Genomic DNA, 14,645 nt, shown 5'->3' with positions numbered 1-14,645 from the left:
CTCAGGCTGTGGGCAGAGGAAGAGATGGACTGCAGATGGAAATGAAAAGCATTTTGGTTGTGATTAAACTTTTAAAAATATTGGTTAGAGGGTACATGACTATAGTTTCATGGGTGTATACATCTGTCAAAATGGATGGAATTGTACATTTAAAAAAATGGATACAGTTTGCTTTACATACATTATTATTCAAAGTTAATCTTTGAGAAAAGATTAAAAAGCAGCATTGTATTTTTCCTTAACATAATTCTACTGCTTTTTCAACAAACAAGCATGCCTGTATTTTCTCCCTTAAAAGAGGAACTGAAAAGGTCCATAAGTCATATATATTTAAATGATATTCATTCCTTCTCTAGATTAGTCACAATTCCACTTGAGATCCTTGAACCAAAGTATGGGCATAACCAATACTAGAACAACTTATATAAAATAGTAAGGAAAGAAGATGAGGGGGAAATTGGTTGATATATCAAAATACAATAATAAATCAAGGAAGAAAAATGTGTAGTTATTATAGCAATCGTGTCTGCATCTGGATATAGGACTGTAGTTAGGGTTAGGGTTAGTTGCTTTCACTACCCAACCCAATATCCCCTGTGTTGTCAGCTAGTTTTCTGCTGTTTGGGGTACTTTTCTTAGTGCAGTGATCCTATCTTTTAGTCTGAAAAGATCTGAAGGTCTGGGCCATTACCAATCCTGCCTTATTAGGTTGTTATAGGATATCTTTTGGAACTTATCCTAGCGGGCCCCCTGGGTGGCTCAGCCTGTGCTGATAGCTCCCAGCCTGGAGCCCACTTTGGATTCTATGTCTCCCTCTCTCTGCCCCTCACCCTCTTGAGCTTTGTCCCTCTCTCAAAAGTAAATAAACATTAAAAAAACAGAAAACAAAAATTTATCCTGGAATAGCAGAGTTTTAAGTCGGTGCTCTGAGAATTCTCTAAACCTAGGCTGAATCCTCTCTATTCCAGAGATTAAACATCAACTCTATTTTCGCTCTATAATCAAGTTCAATCACTCAAGTCAATAAAGTAACACTTTTCTTTACATATTGTTTAAAGGGTAAGATAAACCGAAAGAGTTCAGATGGCAGAATTAGCTTGCAGTCCATGGGAACCTTATTCTACTAGAAACTGACACCTATTAACTAGAACATCTTCATAGCATTATCAGTCAAAAACACAGAGGAAAAAGTGAAGAAAGTGATGAAATTTTTTTTTGGGTGACAGTGGGGTTCATGGGGTCTGTAGCCCATGACCAAGAAAGAATTCTTCAAAATGTCTTTGGTGCAAAAAAGGTGATTTTATTAAAGCACAGGGACAGAACCTGTGGGCAGAAAGAGCTGCTCCAAGACCATGAGGAGAGACTGGTTATATACTATAGAGTTGGGGGAGGTAAAGTCTAGGGGAAGTTTCCAATGAAATTTTTCATATGCTAAAGACGTACAGGATCCTGGAGGCCTAGCTATTGTCAAGCTGAGGCTGTTTTTCCCTCTAGCAAAACAGTAGCATTAAGACCAGTAAGAAGTTCCTGGAGAAACTTTACTCTACCTGCCTCAAGTATTTGTCGGGTTATAAGGAAATTTAGTTCTATCTGCCATTTCCTTCTGCCTTTGCTTCCCACATCAGTATGGAGGGGTGATGGAGACTCAGGCCATGCAGGACTATGATCTCTGTTAGTTAGCCATTTGTTTCCCCCCTTTCCTTTGTACTTGGACAGCCAGGAGTGCGGAGAAATATCACACATATCCCACCTGGAGGTGGGGGTAGGGGTGGCCTGTCAGCTTGCCTATGCTCCCTCATCAGAAAGTATAAGAGTAATTAAAATAATTAAAAGATTTAATCAAGAAAGAAGAGAGAATTAAGGAATTTGAGAAGACAAAACAAAACCACAACAATAAGAAGACAGGAGTATTTGACATGACAAAATCAATCCAGAAATGTATTTCAAGAAGGGACAAGGGTTAAACGTGTTGAATGGTGCTCATAGATCTCTTCATATGAAAAGAGAGAATTAAAAATTTCAATGGTCAGCAAAAAGAACCCTGGTGACTTTTCCATGTGGAAAGTGAGTGACAGGTATGAAGAGGACTGAGACTAAAATGAAGTTGAAAGCAAAAGGGAGATGGGATACGGAGAAAGCAAGTGGAGATTCTTTTAGGAAATGATTTTGTGGAAAGGAATAGGGAAATAGCTGAAAAACTTTGGAGAAAGGAAGGGATTTTAAAATGGTAGATAAATGTCTGTATGCAGCTGGTTATGATACACTGGAGAGGAAGAAACAGATGATTAGGACAGAACAGAAATAAAATTCTGCATAATTAAATTTTTTTCTTTAAGCCTCTATATATGCAGGCATACAGAGCAGTTAACCAGTCATCTGAGCTGCCTCTTTCCTCTTTTCCATTCCTGTATCATCAATGATCAGATTAAACTGCTAAAAATTCATGTGTTGGCCTCATCGAGTCCACCAGCTCTGTTGCGTTTATGTCCTAAGTGAGGCATCAATGACATTGTCTTCTTAATTTGTCTTTCTGCTACATCATTATTAGTGTATACAAATGCAACAGATTTCTTTATATTAATTTTGTATCCTGTGACTTTACTGAAATCATTTATCAGTTCTAGTAATTTTTTGGTAGAGTCTTTAGTGTTTTCTATACATGGTGTCATGTCATCTGCAAATAGTGACAATTTTAGTTCTTCCTTACCAATTTGCATGCCTTTTATTTCCTTTTCTTCCTGCAATCATAGGTGCCATAATTGAATCTCTTACGCACCTTCTTGTTAGCTTAATGTTTTCATTTGAATCTGAAATGCAGGAGAATAGGAGCTTTATAAAAAATATATATAACTTTTAAATTACTGTGGAACTTTAAATAGGTTATCAGCTCTGCATATGCTCAGAAATTGGCTTTATTTATATTAGGCACTGAGAAGGACCTAAGGATTTGAGGAATCCCAGATCAATTAGCAAAAATTTCATAAGGGCAGAGTTACAGAAAAAAAAAATGATGAAAGAAACTGAATTAATTGATCACCTTTTAAATTCTACATTCTTGGGGCGCCTGGGTGGCTCAGTCGGTTAAGCGGCCGACTTCGGCTCAGGTCATGATCTCGCGGTCCGTGAGTTCGAGCCCCACGTCGGGCTCTGTGCTGACAGCTCAGAGCCTGGAGCCTGTTTCAGATTCTGTGTCTCTCTCTCTCTGACCCTCCCCCGTTCATGCTCTGTCTCTCTCTGTCTCAAAAATAAATACACGTTAAAAAAAATTTAAAAAAAATAAAAATAAATAAATTCTACATTCTTAACATATACTACATTTTTTTTAAATGTAAAAGTCCTATCCTTTAAACTAATTTTTGCATATGAAATTTTACTATCAGATGCTCTTGGTATCTTGTCCCATATCCTCTCGTCCTTACCACTTAAGTATTTAGCAACTTAATTTCTAACTTGTAGCATTTGTCTAAAGACTTTGTCTTGATTACTAAACACTGCTTTGCCACATACTCAGAACATCAATTATAATCTCTCCAATGGTTTTAAGCTTTGGTTAACAAAATTCCTAAAGACAATTGTCTGCAAGCATCCCTGCTTTCTGCAGAAGAAATCCTCTCTAAGGAAAAAAGCACCCAGACTGCTTTATTAACACCACTGTGTCAACCTTCAACCAATATCTGAGGAAAGTTGTTGTATAAATTCCTCATTTCCCTCATGTTAGAGGTGAGATAAATCTCAGCCAAGTGCTTTCTGCTTTAGTGACTGAGGTTTCCCAACGCAATTAAGCTCCAGGTGTCCACAGTGGTAGCTGGCTTGGTAACACACATTTAATGGCCGCCTTTTCTTTCTTGTCTCATTTTCCACTCCCCTCTCTGAGTTTTCCTTCATGTACCAAGTAAAGCCATTTTACTTAAATCTTTACTTCTGAAGATATCCAAAGGAAACCACTGATTTTATCACCTAACAATTTATTTCTTACAGTTTTTATACCAATGCTACATAAGAAGAAATTTAAATATAATTACTCTACCCACTTCCACAACAACAAAAGGAAGGAGAGAGGGAGTAAAGACTAAAGACAAGTATAGTTTCTCTTCTTTATTAGCCCAAAGACATTGCCATAGCTGTCAAATACAAGCAGATGAGAAGTCAGAGCAAAATATTCTATTAAGCTGCTTCATTTGGTGTTACTTGGAGCATTTTAATTCCTCACTGATTTTTTTTTCCTGTGACATACAGGCTGCCAACTAGGAATGTAGACTTTCATACGAGCTATCAGATAAGTCACCTAGGATAGGACTCTGTTCTTTTCTTCCATCTCACTATGAAGCCTCTACATCTATTTTTCCTGAGCTCTAGGCTCCAGGGTTTGACATGGATTTTCAGTATTTTATATATACCTTTCTCAAGGAAACTATATCCCCATGGACACAACTATCTCATTATTTTAGTGTAAAATTCACTGCATTTTATTCATCATCGGTCTTGGATGTTTACACAAGTGAGCCTATATTTGTTGATTAAGGTTGAGAAATCACTAAACTGCTCCTGCTTTGTATATGTACACACACACACACACACACACACACACATTGTAAGATACACACAAGAACACATCAGCTTTTATAAACAGCCTAAGTTAATGACATTCCTTGTCATGTATAAACCACTATATCATTGCTTTTCTAACTGTGGAGGGATCCACAGGGTCATGCTGGGCTGCATGTTATATACCACATTCAATCAGAGACAGTAGGCAACAGGGGGTAAGGACTCAAGCTCAACTTTGAGACAAAAATAGGTAATATGCTTTGTTCTGCCTGCTATTAGCTGTGTTTTTTTGGGCAAGTTATTTAACATATTTGTTTTCTAGTTCCTTCATTAGTAAAACAAAAGTATTAATTTGGGTGCAATGACAATGAAATTAAACACCACGATAAAATACTTAGCACAGTGGCCAGTATTGACATTGCCCAACAAGGGCACGTTTTCTGTAATACTATTAGTACTACTAATGATAAAATGATAACAACACTTTTTTTTTTTTTTGGTTAAAAGTTAAAGCATGTGTGATGACTAAATACACTTACTTTTCCACTTGAATCCCATGATAGCAAGCGCATACTTTTCCAAAATTTACTGAATGTTGAAATACACAGTGCACTCACTGTGGGGGGAAAAGATCTCGTGTTCAGTCAGCTTAGCTTCCCTGGTCTCATCTATATGAAAATGTTGTATAGCAATTAATCCAGCCAAGCTTTCAATTAACTTCTATAAAGATCCCAAATAATGCATTTTTCCTCATGTTTGAATGGTCTTGCATATGTTTTCTAATTTAAGTATGGGCTGCAAATGTTCAAAACAATAGAGTCTTTGCCATTATTTTGATAACATATACAATAAGCCTTCCTACAAAAAGCCTCCCTCCTCTGCTTTTTCAGCAAGCATCAACTCTGGAAAATACTTTTTTAAAAAAACATTAATTTGATGCTTTCTAGACACAGTAAGCACAGAAAATGAAAATCCTTTTAATTATTTCTACCCTCAATGCCCAAACACAATAAAAATGTAGTGGCAGAGGGAATCAAGCACCAGAAAAATGATTACTTGAACACAACATTGACTTTTATTTGCTTATTCCCAAATCGTCTGTATTGAGCAAAAAAATCAATAGCATAAAGCATTCAGTGGAACCTTTCATAAAAGACGCACATGTATGGGGGATTGTTGGTCTCATTAATAAGTGACAACCATACGTATTTTTATGTTGTAGCTACCTTTGTGAGATCTTGCTCTCAGAATATGTGTGTTGAATTGCTTGTATAGTAAAGATTTACTCATACATCAAGGAACTCAAATGTGGTCCATTAGATTTATAGTAAACTTGTGATGATTCCTTAAGTATTTGTCAACATTCTTTAAAATTCAGCCCTTCTTAATATTTTATTTTTAATGATATGTGAATTCCAGCAACTCTTACTGCCTCTCATCATAATAATGAGAAAAAAAATTACTTCATTTGAGTATACTGTTATGAACCAGGAACCATACTGTGGAATTACAAGTTACAAAAATGGTAAATTGGCTAGATGACTATTTGGTGTTAGATTGACAAGAAAAATGTATATTATTCAGAATATTTGAAAATAAGTTCTTTACTCTTAAAAAACTATCACTTAACTTTGCCTCCTGCTCCGCATACTAACTTATTTAAAACTTCTATTCACAGAAAAATTTCTGGAAAAGTGATCCATATTTATTGTTTCAACTTTTCCATGTCTTATCCCTCAGTCCTTACCATTTATTTCCTCCTATTTTATTGATGCTGCCGTAATGATACCACTAATCACTGCTGGATTGTAAATCCAGTAGAAAAATTTCAGCTCTTGTGTTATTTGACCTCTGCGCAGTATTGACACTAGGAATTATTTTATTCTTGCAGTGGTCTCCTTCCCTGACTTTTGTGATCTGATCTACTGACAATCTTTTTAATCTTTATATCATGTTTTGTTCATTTCTGTTCTTGGCTTCTATTGTCTTATTAGATCACTGGATCTCAAGTCTTACTATATGTTGGATTACCTTTAATGCTGTTAAAAAAAACCCAAAAAACAAAAAACAGCAGATTCCTGAATCCCACCACCAAAATAGCTCTGAGAAATATTTCAGGAAGCTGAATCTTAAAAAAAAAAAATGCTCAGCTGATTCTGATGTTTTGCTTTAATTGTTAGAGTCACTTGAGAGTCTCTCAGTGCTCTTATTTCGCTAATTGTATTGGTGATACTGTCTGCTCCCAGATAGTTACCATATATTCTTTTGATGCTTTTCAATTCTATTGTATCCCAAACTTCAGACTGAAATTTCCAACTGTGAATAGGCATCTTTATGTGCCTATCTTACAGGTACCTCAATAAACGTGTGCAAAAGTGCATATATTTTTTTCTCCCCATATCTGTTGTTCCCCTTGTGGCACTTATTTTCATTGACTGCGCCATTACTCATCATTTGAGCAAAATCTCTTAGTGATAATCCTAGTTTCTTCATTATTTCCCAAACCCCACATTTCATCCATACTCACTCCTTTCACCAATTACCTAGTTCTTATTAAATCTTTGTTGAGATAGCAGGAAAAATTAAAATAGAATTACAAAATGACATGTACCTGTCTCAAATCTGGGTTAGAATTCTGATTTTTTTTTAATTGAAAGACTCACTCACTCAGTAAACTTTGTTTCATTCATTCAACAATCAGAATATTATCTTTCTACCTTCAAGCTAAATTAATATTTTATTTAATAGAATATAATAATTTTTGAACTCTTAAGATATTTTGTTTTTAATATTCTTTATGTGAAATAGGGTCTTTGAAAGGATTAACCATGTCTCTCTTTGAATAAGGAAAATAGGAATTATCTTGGACATCATGTTATATTATTAGAAATTTTAAATAATTTTTATGAATAAAAATATTATGTCAAAATAACTTATTTTTCTTACAGAGTCAATTGCAAAAATATTTCTCAAAATTGTGCAAATATATTTTTTTTCTGTGCTGATATTTTGATCCTGATGATGACATTTATCATAAAATTTAAATAAAATGTATAAAAAAATTTGGCTACTTTTCTGAGAATCTATTATATTATTGAGTGCATAAACCTAGTTAACTTTTACAATAAATATTTAACAACCAAATAAAGGAAACAATAAATTTTTCCATGTATAAACATGTGAATTGCAATGGAGTAGAAAAATTGAGTATGGCAATAATCACATATATTATATTCAATATATTTAATAGTTTTTCCCTCATTGAAATCATAACATTGCCTCCTATTCCTTTTTGTAGAGAATTAATAATTTGTTGACGTTGAGTTGAACAAGGGTGTTCAAGGAGGATTATTTACACCAAACTACATGTTTTGAAAAAATGTCATTATAAAGAACATTTTTTTCCTTTATTTGAAAGTATAGAATCATGGTCAAGAACAATTGTTGTTTCCTATAGCCAACTGTTGGTTTCATACCTTGATCAAGTGTATAATATATGGAAGTATTTTCCTATGTTTATCAAAATTACATTCTGCATTATTCCACTGCTAGAAAAATAAAATGGTATGGAATCATTTTAGTGTAAACGGAGAAGCCACTATGTCATCTGCTGCACATGTCTGAAATGAATATGAGACTGGCATGCTGCCATCCTCTTGCGTCTCAACATTCTCCATCCACCTGCCAGAAATAGTCAATTTGTGTTTTGGTTTTCAAATTCGTTTGCTTATTTATTTATTTTTGAGAGACAGACAGAGAGAGCATGAGGGGGAGAAGCAGAGAAAGAGGGTGAGAGAGAATCCCAAGCAGGGTGTCAGCACAGAGCCCCAGTGTGGGGCTTGAACTCATGAACCATGAAATCATGCCTTGAGCAGAAACCAGGAGTTGGATGCTTAACTGACGAAGCCCTCCAGGTGCTCCTGTGTTTTGATATTTAAAACTTTATCAGTAAATTTTATTAACATTTACTATTTAGTTACCTGAAATATGTATTTCAGTTTGATTTGTGGATGAAATGAATATAAATATGTTTCTTCTATTAGTGCTAAATTAAGACACTAAAAAAGCTTGCATGTTTACCTTGATAAAAACATTTAAGGTCAGACTTTACAACCTACAAATGTAAAGTTAAGTCGGTTCAACCAGCATTTCCTTCTACTTTTTTTTTTTTTTCTTCTCTTTTCTCTTATCACATGTGCTTTTCTTATTACAAACTTGACTCTGGCTTTTTGGCTTTGATACTCATGATTTAGCCTTAGCCTAAATCAGTATCTTTGCTTACGGAATTGAGTCTTCAGGTTACTCCATACTTCTCTGCTTGTACAACTTTGGTTTCTGATATCATTTGTTCTTTTATCTCAGACTGAGATCTGTAAATACATTCTTTAAGTCCAATGAACTGTTCCTGTATATATGTGTCTGTGTGTGTGCATGTATGTACAATTTTGTATTTTTATGCTAATGAATATTTGAAAAGATACCAATGATTCTATTTCTTTTATCACCAGTATATCATATCTTCTATGACAGAGTATAGTTATCAGATTTCAGTGCCTTTGCTTGTTTTTGTGTTTATATTTGCAACATCACCAATGGAACCAAAAGATATTTGGTTCAATGTAACAGAAAATGATTCATAGTAACTTGAATATAGAAGAAAGTGGGAGAATTGAAGCATAACATAGCATATAGTAGTATAGGTAAGTTGAACTAAAAACAAAGTGTAGAGAAACAATGTCTCAATTATGACCCATTGTGCCAAAATAAAAATAATCAAGTAAAAATAAAGAAACCAGGGGCGCCTGGGTGGCTCAGTCGGTTAAGCGTCCGACTTCGGCTCAGGTCATGATCTCACAGTCCGTGAGTTCTAGCCCCACGTCGGGCTCTGTGCTGACAGCTCAGAGCCTGGAGCCTGCTTGGGATTCTGTGTCTCCCTCTCTCTCTGTCCCTCCCCTGTTCATGCTCTGTCTCTCTCTGTGTCAAAAATAAATAAAACATTAAAAAAAATTAAAAAAAAATAAAGAAACCATAAAAATGTGCAAATACCTCTTTCCAATACATCCAATATTGGTGACATATTTTCAGTAAGACAACATTGTTAAAACTTATTAATTTTGTCAATTTGTTTTTTTTTTCACTTTTTAATGCTGTTTCATCTGTTTCATAAATTGTCTTTCCAAAGCTTACAACAGAGTTGCCATATCTCAGCACTGCTGGGCATTCACAATATCTACTTGTTTCATTATTGGAGACTGTCTTTTAACATTAAATGTGGAACATTTGTACCACTTAAAACTGGGGCCAGGCAGAGGTCACAGAAATTTAATCTGTACTTTACCTGGAAACAATTAAATCAGCTTTTAAAGCTTCTCCAATATTAACAAGGAATACTTCTTGGAATGTTCTTTATGTATCATAGCAGCTCATACTTGTGATGAAACAGGCTTTCAGTTTTTCCTTTCTTTCCTTTGCATTCACTATTCACAATGAAGCAGATGCATTTTTTAAAATCTTTTTTTTTCTTTTTCTTGAGTTTTTCCTCAGAGTTCTGAGCATGCTGACTGAGCCACAGCATCATGTACTACAGGTAAAACATCTACCTTCCCTAGCTGTATCTGACAGATTAGAGTGGCCTAGTACCTGCTAGCATCATTTCAGTCTATGTGGCAGTTAACAAGTATACTGACAGAAAAATCCAGGGACTTGTTGCTAGTGACTAATGTCTATTTTCAAGTGTGTATATTTATAACTTTGTATTTTGATTTTCTTTTAAGAAGTTTTACCCTGGAATATGGTTTCTTTCTCCTTCTGCTATTTGAAATCATGGCTAAAAATATAATTTGATATATAAAGAATTGATTTATAAAATTATATAAGATACAATCTTTTTTTTTATTATTTTTTTTTAACGTTTATTTATTTTTGAGACAGAGAGAGACAGAGCATGAACGGGGGAGGGTCAGAGAGAGAGGGAGACACAGAATCTGAAACAGGCTCCAGGCTCTGAGCTGTCAGCACAGAGCCCGACGCGGGGCTCGAACTCACGAGCCGTGAGATCATGACCTGAGCCGAAGTCAGACGCTTAACCGACCGAGCCACCCAGGCACCCCAAGATACAATCTTTAAAAAGGCTAACAATTTGAGTATACATATTAATCTTATTGTTTTTAAAGATTATTTTTAAATTGATTTTCTTGATCTCTTGGTTTTATTCTTGATTTATAGTTATAATCATAACACTTTTATAACAAGCTTAGGAGTTGAAGAAAATGTTTAATATATTCAATATATTTTTAGATATCTGATTTGTGAAACACTAAAATTCTACCGATAGGATAAGTAAAATTTTAAGGTGTCCCTCAATTGTGGCACAGAATTTAAGTAAGAATATATAAGTAGGCAGAGTAACCAGATTTTGATAAGTGCCTCTTCTGTGGTAAGGTTTCAAACTTTGCCTTACAATAGATTTCTTTATAGTTTCAGATCCAGGTCAGTAAAACTGTTGTTACATAAAGTTACAAAATCGGAATGAAGGGAAAGTCATTTTATAAAGGGACTACACAGGAATCTCAGACAGATAAATTATCACTGCCCACTATAGTACATAAAATACATATTTTTAAACAAGAATCATTGAAGGGACAACGACTGGATGGTAATGAATTGGATTTTTTCAAAATACCTAGTAGTAAAAGTGCTACATTACAATTTACCAATTGTACTTCTAGGTATTTATCCAAAGGATGCAAAAATACTGATTTGAAGTGGTACATGCACCCCAATGTTTATAACTACATTACCAAGAATAGTGAAACTATGGAGGGAACTCAAATATCCATTGGCTGATGAATGGATAAAGAAGCTGTGGGGTGTGTGTGTGTGTGTGTATGTGTGTGTGTGTGTGTGTGTGTGTGTGTGTATTACTCAGCCATCAAAAAGAATAAAATATTGCCATTTGCAACAACTTGGATGGAGCTAGAATGTATTATGCTAAGCAAAATAAGTCAATCAGAGAGAGACGGTGGGAGACAGGCTAGATGGCTGATGGATACTAAGTAGGGCATTTGTTCTGATGAGCATGGGGTGTTGTATGTAAGTGGTGAATCACTGAATTCTACTCCTGAAACCAATATTGCACTGTAGGTTAACCAACTACATTTTAAATAATAAAAAAAAGAGTCATAGAAACTGAAACATGCACACACACACACACACACACATACACACACACACACCAAAAAGCTTAAAATCTAGTTGACTTTGATAGAAAGAAAAAGGATATTAAATTGTTGTGTTTTTGCCATTTCATATGAACATGTCAATGTAGGAAAATGATAAAAGTATGGAAGAGGAAGTAGTAAAAGCTCTTCATTGCTTATATTACATAAAAAGAAGTAAATATATCTTGAAATGAAGTTCCTTCCAGACTGTGCAAGTATGTCTTCTTGATGTACAATATTTGTTCTTATGTATATATTCAGAAAAAGTTATAATATATGTCCTCAAAATAACATTTATAGACATTGAGTCAACTCATTATTCTTGAGCCAAAAGTTCAAGAAAGCCATTTTTTCATCTACATGGAGAAGGCAGAGTTAATGCACAAAATCTCACTATTTAGCTTAAGGTCCTTATGCTACAGTATATACCTTTTATCAGAATGGTCTGAGGATTACAATAAAAAATCTATTTCCCTATAATGACAAAATTAGAACAAATTAAAAAATTATTATCAACAAAAGAGAGTTAATTAATATGTAAAAATGTAAAAAAAAGGTCATTGTATCAATAATTGAAATCACTATTTTGCTACAAACCAGAAACATTTCTAAAAAAGGATAAACTATTTAATAAAAAAAAAAAGCACAGCCATGACAAATATAAGTGATAATGACAGCAAGCTAGGATGATCATTAATACCAAAGAAACATTTGATACCCTCAAATGGACTATGGAACAGTATCATAAGTTTAATATGCATATAATTGAAGTCTGAGAAAAAGAGGTGACAGAAAAGGGCAGATAGAATATTAGAAAAATTTTCTCATCTGGCATGAAAGGAGCTTAGAAGTCACCACTTCATTCTAAAAAGTTAAAACTGGACAAACTGAAAAAATAATTCTTCTTAGATCTGACAGAAAAGTGAGGTCATAGGGCACACACTGCCCCAAAACTAGCAGATAAAGACAGATAGACAGGGATAATCACAATATATGAGAGAAAAAAACATGGGAGCAGAGGAAAGCCTCCATAGGAAGTACAGACTGAGTACTAAACTGTAAGTGAACTGTAAGTGAAACTAAGAAAAAAGAGAAAGGACAGAAATTACTAATTTTAGAAATAAAAAAAGGATACCCCATTACAGATTCTATAGATATTAATGGTAATAAAATAATATTAAAATCAACTCTATTCCCACAAATTTGATTAAACAGATGAAACAGACCAGTTCCTTGAAAGACCTAATCTGCCAAAACTTGCGCCAGAAGTAACGAGAATCTAAACAGGCCTATATCTAATTAATAACCTTCAAAAACAGAAAGCACCATACCCAGAGGTGAATTCATTGGTGAATTCTATCAAACATTTAAGGAAGTAATTATGCCAATTCTATACAATTTCTTTTACAGACAGAAGCAGAGGGAATACGGGGCACCTGGGTGACAGAGTCAGTTAAGTGTCCAACTCTTGGTTTCTGCTCAGGTCCTGATCTCACAGTTTCATGAATTTGAGCCCTGCCTCTGTCTCTGTGCTGGCAGCACCCCTTTATAATGGGTCTGTCTCTCTCAAAATAAGCAAACAAACAAAGAAACAAAAGCAGAGAGAATAGTACTTACCTCATTTTATGAGACTAGCATTACCCTAATACTAAAGCCAGACAAAGACGTTACAGGAAAGAAAAAACAGAGACCAATATCTCTCATGTACATGGATGCAAAAATCCTCAACAAAATATTACTAAATCTAACCCAACGATGATGAAAAGAATTATACACCAAGACCAAGTGAAATTTAATCCAGGTATGCAAGTCTGGTTCAACAATCAAAAATCAATTAATGTAATCTATCACCTAAGCACACCAAACTGAAAAAAGAAAAAAAAAAAGATTATATCAAAGGAAAAAGAAAAAAGCATTTGACAAAATCCAAATTCTATTCATGATAAAAACTCAGCAAACTAAGAATAGAGGAGAATTCCACAAGTTGGTGGAATCTACAAAAGAATATCTACAAAAAACCTATAGCTAACATCATACTTAATAATGAAATGAAGATTTGCATGTAAGATCAGAAGTAATGCAAGAATGTTACCTTTTCCTACTGATTTTTAACATTGTACTCAACTCCTACCTAATGCACTAAGGAAAAAAAAAAGTAAAAGTGTACAGATTGGGAAGAAAGAAATAAAATTGTGTTTGTTTGCAGATGACATGATTATTTATGAAGAAAATTCAAGAAAAAATATCACAAAACAGTGTGAGAACTAGTAAGTGATTACATTAATATTGCAAGATATAAGGTTAATATACAAAAGTTAATCAGTTTCCTATATACCGACAATTAACAAGTGGAATTTGGAGGCACCTGGGTGGCTCAGTTGGTTGAGCATCCGACTTGGGCTCAGGTCATGATCTCAAGGTCCGTGGGTTAGAGCCCCGCATCAGGCCCTGTGCTGACAGCTCAGAGCCTGGAGCCTGCTGTGGATTCTGGATCTGCCTCTCACTGACCCTCCCCCACTCATGCTCTATCTCTCTCTCTGTCAAAAATAAATAAACATTTAAAAAATTAAAAAAAAAAATCAAGTGGAATTTGAAATTTAAAGCACCTTACCATTTGCATTAGAACCTCCAGGAATAAAATGCTTAGGTATACATTTAACAAAATATGTACAAGATCTACATGAGGAAAATCACTAAACTCCGATGAAGGATATCAAATAAGAGCTACATAAATGGACAGATATCCATACTCTAGATAGAAAAAGTCAATATTGCCAAGCTGTCAGTTTTTCTCAACTTAATTTATACATTCAATACAATTCCAATCAAAATTCAAGCAGGTTATCTGGTGGATATTGACAAACTGGTTCTAAAGTT

Source organism: Neofelis nebulosa, chromosome 10 (assembly GCF_028018385.1).
Source record: "Neofelis nebulosa isolate mNeoNeb1 chromosome 10, mNeoNeb1.pri, whole genome shotgun sequence".
Lineage (NCBI taxonomy): Eukaryota > Metazoa > Chordata > Mammalia > Carnivora > Felidae > Neofelis > Neofelis nebulosa.
The sequence above is the reverse complement of the archived record's forward strand: the minus strand, read 5'-3'. Positions refer to the sequence as shown.